Source organism: Cyprinodon variegatus, unplaced genomic scaffold (assembly GCF_000732505.1).
Source record: "Cyprinodon variegatus isolate N-32 unplaced genomic scaffold, C_variegatus-1.0 Scaffold541, whole genome shotgun sequence".
NCBI classification, from domain to species: domain Eukaryota; kingdom Metazoa; phylum Chordata; class Actinopteri; order Cyprinodontiformes; family Cyprinodontidae; genus Cyprinodon; species Cyprinodon variegatus.
The window spans coordinates 487,885-492,401 of record NW_015150994.1 but is presented as its reverse complement, the minus strand read 5'-3'; the positions used below and the strand labels follow the sequence as shown (position 1 = coordinate 492,401).

Below are 4,517 nucleotides of genomic sequence, written 5' to 3'. Positions count from 1 at the left end.
ATTTACCATCTGTCGCTATGGCAAACATAAGATCTCTCTGAAAAAAGACTGAAGAGCTTCCCAGAGAGGGAACAGAAGGTGGGACCCTCCAGTAATGACCCCTCTCCCCAAGATCCTACATGTGTGGCAGTGTGATGGAGCAGGCAGAGGGAGGAGTCTAAGAATGGGGAGAAATGGACTGGGGGGCTTACTGCACTCCCAGGGAGCCAGCTCCACTGCTAACTCCCATAGGTAACCCCGTTTCCCGAGAGTCCCCCCAGAGAGGGTGGCCCCGCCAATAGTTTACTCTAGGATCTTATTTCTTATTTTAACCATTGCCCATATTAGCTGCGACATATGAATCAAGATGCTTTGACTGAAAAAATTAGATTGACAGATGACTGTTAATATATGGCTCAGATTCTGACAGCGGGTCCAAGGATGTTTGAACACCAACGGGAAAACAAAGAAATATCAGTGTCCCATCAGGCAATAGGGATTATTTTGTTCAAGGATTGGATAGCACTGCCAACACCTCAACCAGTACACTCAGCGGCCCAAAAGCCAAACCAGAGCCCGTGAGCCCTGGTTTGACTCCTCTCATACTTACCCTCTCCCTGACCTCACCTCTTCACACCTCCCCAACCCCCAGCCACTCTCACCAACCCCCAACCCATCCACACATTCAGTCTTCCCAGGAAGAGAGAAATTAAACTGCTGTGTCTGCCTGATTTTTAGCTCTCATGTGTTATGTCTCGTTTTCTCTACCTGGGGTTACTAGAAATTATCAGCAGCTCACCATAAGTACCAGTCAGAAGAAATCATAGGAAGTGCGGTATGTGTTGTGTGATGTAATTCCATCCTGGATTGTGGGTCTGTCATCGCCCGGCTAGCTCAGTCGGTAGAGCATGAGACTCTTAATCTCAGGGTCGTGGGTTCGAGCCCCACGTTGGGCGCTTAGCATTTTTCCAACCGGGTGGTGGAGCACATGGTGTAGAGCATTGTGTTTGCTGAGACAACTACAACTGCCGGGTCGGGAGCATCTGTAAAGTCGGCGTGTTTAATGAGCTATAAAGTTTTAACTGATTGGTAACAAACCTGACCAAAATCTGTTTATGGCAAACGAAGTAACTGCAATTCCATGGTAGAGCATAGTAGCACTCTGGCCTCAGTGGCCTCTTTGTTACATCTATAGCCCCCCACCCCCGTTTTTATCCCCATATCATAAAAGGATGTAAAAGATTAGTTTGGCCAAAATTGCCCAGTGTCATGTTGCCCTGGTCCGTGGGGATTCATACACGGAATTAGAACCAGTTGATGCGCAGCCCGGCTAGCTCAGTCGGTAGAGCATGAGACTCTTAATCTCAGGGTCGTGGGTTCGAGCCCCACGTTGGGCGTTTCATGTTTTTGGAAACATCAGAGAAGTTGTATGGAAAGGTTGAGGCAACTACGGTTCTAGAACAGGGGTCTGGAATCTTTTTAACACAGAGAGCCAGTAAAGACCTTAGACTTTAGAAGACTTTGTCATTTTGTTTACATAAGTATGAAAAAGCCTTATCAGTAGTGATAATGATAGAGATAGAGGCCGCCTACGGGCCGTGCTCTGAGCATGCATCAATTATAGGCATCGAGCTGAGACAGAGGGTTAGGAAACCAGGTGAGGCTCTACACGAGCTCCGACATGACATCTATGAGAAAGTCTCCATTGTGTATGCCAACCGGACTGAGCTAGAACAAGACTGCATCAGTTTGGAGATTTTCACCAATGCCTTAGCGGATGCCGAAGTGGTCCAGAAACTCCTGAAGGAGCATCCCCGCACACTGGCACTAGCCTACAAGCGCGCACACAAGTATGAGGCCACAAGGAGAGCTGCCAGGGCCGTAACTCAGCTGATGCGTCCGGGGGGCCGGGCCCGAGCAGCCACCTTATATGAACCTGTTTGTCTTCCAGAAAGTGAACAGGCTAAAGGAGCATCCAGAATCCCCAGTGAGCCGCCACAGAGGGTGCCAAAAACCCGCCAACAGTGGCAGCCCAACAAAAGCAGCTTTAAAAGAATGTCTAAAGCTAAGCATTCTATTACACATATCAACCCCACCCATGTTGGTGTTGTACTCTGCCACTACTGCAGGTCTGGACACTTGAACATGCCTTTTGTCTTTCAGTGACCATCTGGTCCGGGTATCCTGGGGCTCTATTACATGCACTGTAGATGCCATGAGTACAGGTTTATTGTCAACCCATTTTGTCACAGCCAGCTCAGGATGCTTCCTTGTCACCATTACGGAGGAGCCTCTTCCTTCTTTCAACAACTCTTTATCAGATGTAATGTTACAATTCTTTGGGAGTCTATTTTTCATCAGTGTTCAACTTGCAGGCAGACCCATTTCTAGCAATTTATCAAGTAGTTTTATTGAGGTGAAGTACCTAGACAGACAAGTGTCATTTGTTTACAGAGAATCATCATCAACAGCACCACAGTTGACATTTTCATCATACCTGTCAAAGTACAGGTGAGTTCCCCTGGGAATGAACTCATTCAACCGAAGAACTGCATTTGCTCCTATTCCAAGTCCTGTGTCTCTGCCGACCAAATAAAGACATTGGGAGTTTGCATCCCAATCAGTGGTTCCCCTAGCAATGGCTATGTTGTGTATGAAAATCTAGGTCAAAGTTGTTCTGAATTATGTGTGGCATATTATTTGTATTTTGTCTTATCCTGATAAATTGTTTCAGTTCGTTTTAGCATTTAGCATACATGCGTAGCTGCCAAGGCGCCAGCCCAACCTGCAACAAAAAGTAAGCGAGGGAGTGAGGGAGTAGAGAAACTGGCTTAGCACACAGCCCTGTGGTACACCAGTGTTGAGTGTGATGGACGTGGAGCAATTGGAGCCTGATCGGACATTCTGTGGTCTGTTGGTCAGAAAGTCCAGAATCCAGTTGCACATGGAGGTGTTGATGCCCAGGTCTTGAAGTTTGGCTAATAACTTAGCCGGAATGACAGTGTTGAATGCTGAGCTAAAGTCAACAAACAGCATGCATGCAAAAGTGTTCTTATTGTCCAGATGTGTGAGCACAGAGTGCAGTGCCATGGAAACTTTTACCCCTGTGCTCCTATTGCTGTGGTATGCAAACTGGTGTGAATCCAATGTGGATGGTACCAAGTCTTTCAGTTGTGCCTGGACCAGCCGCTCAAAGCACTTCATTATGATTGGTGTGAGTGCTACAGGGCGTTAAGGCACCTTGGGCTGGAGTGTTTTGGCACTGGCACAATGGAAGTACATTTGAAGCATGTTGGTACAGCTGCTTGGACAAGAGAAAGGTTGAAAATGTCTGTAAAAACCCCAGCGAGCTGCTTCGCACATGCCCTGAGTACACGTCCAGGGATGTTATCTGGTCCAGCTGCCTTGAGTGTGCTGATCCTGCTCAGTGCATTGTAGACATCTGTGGATGAGAGTGTGATTGGCTGGTGGTCGGCTGAGGATTTCCGCTTGGTGGCAGTTTCACTGTTGTCTCTTTCAAAGCAAGCATAAAAATTATTCAGCTCGTTCAGGAAACTGACATCAGTGGCTGCAGAGGTGGGATGAGTCTGTTTGTACTTAATTCCCTGCCACATGCCAGGTCAGAATTGGAAAAGTGTCCCTCTATTTTAAGCTTGTAGCAGTACTTGGCCTCTCTGATGCCCCTTTTCAGATTTGCTCTGGCTGTGCTATAGGCTTGTGCATATCCTGATCTGAAGGCACGAGCTGCTTCTGGGTTGTAACATTGTCAATAGTGGTATTAATATAATCCAGTACAGAGGAGGCGTAACAGTCAATGTCCATGTGAAAGCCACTGGTGGCTTTAGAAGCAAACATAGTCAAGTCTGTGGGTAGAAACATTTCGTGAAGTGTTGAATCTGCTCCCGCAGGCCACACCTTGATGGTCTTCACTGATGGCTTCACACAATTGATGAGGGGTGCATATTTGGGGGTGAGGAACAAAGAAAGGTGATCTGACTGTCCCATGTGGGGGAGGGGTGTCACAACCTAGGCTCCAGCCACGTTTGTGTAAACATGGTCTAAAGTTTTGTTTCCTCTGGTGTGGCAGAGGAAACAAAACTATGCCATGTGCGTCACTGCAACGCTGCTGTGTCTGCCTGATTTTTTGCTGTCATGTGTTGTTTCTCGTTTTCTCTACCTGGGGTTGCTAAAATGATAGGCAGCTTACCATAAGTATCTATCAGAAAAAATCATAAGAAGTCCAGTACATGACTGTGTGTTTTAACTCCAACTTGGACAGTCAATTTCCTGGCCTCGCCCGGCTAGCTCAGTCGGTAGATAATCTCAGGGTCGTGGGTTCGAGCCCCTCATTGGGCGGTTATCTATATACGCTACCACTGTTGTTAATTTTAGCTGAAAGTACGCTCAGTTGGATTTCATTGTTTTCATGACCTTCTAAATTAAAAATATGTGTTCAAGGTGTCACACGTCCAACAGGTCACAAATTAGGTTAGACCAGGGGTTTTCAAAGTATGAAAGGGTGAGCCCCCCTCCAGGGA

The 4,517-nt window shown here is 47.0% G+C and overlaps 1 long non-coding RNA gene and 2 other non-coding genes across 3 annotated transcripts in view; all 3 read left to right on the top strand.

Annotated features, from left to right (window-relative positions):
• Nucleotides 1-655: 655 nt before the first annotated feature.
• The window catches only part of LOC107095377, a 15,016-nt gene continuing 11,154 nt past the window's right edge, over nucleotides 656-4,517 (top strand). The window contains exons 1-2 of the long non-coding RNA XR_001481738.1: nucleotides 656-667; nucleotides 3,296-3,299. This is a non-coding gene — a long non-coding RNA (uncharacterized LOC107095377). The remainder of the gene's footprint in view (nucleotides 668-3,295; nucleotides 3,300-4,517) is intronic.
• On the top strand, nucleotides 863-935 carry trnak-cuu. Its single transcript has one exon. It is a non-coding gene; the product is annotated as a tRNA-Lys (tRNA).
• On the top strand, nucleotides 1,304-1,376 carry trnak-cuu. Its single transcript has one exon. It is a non-coding gene; the product is annotated as a tRNA-Lys (tRNA).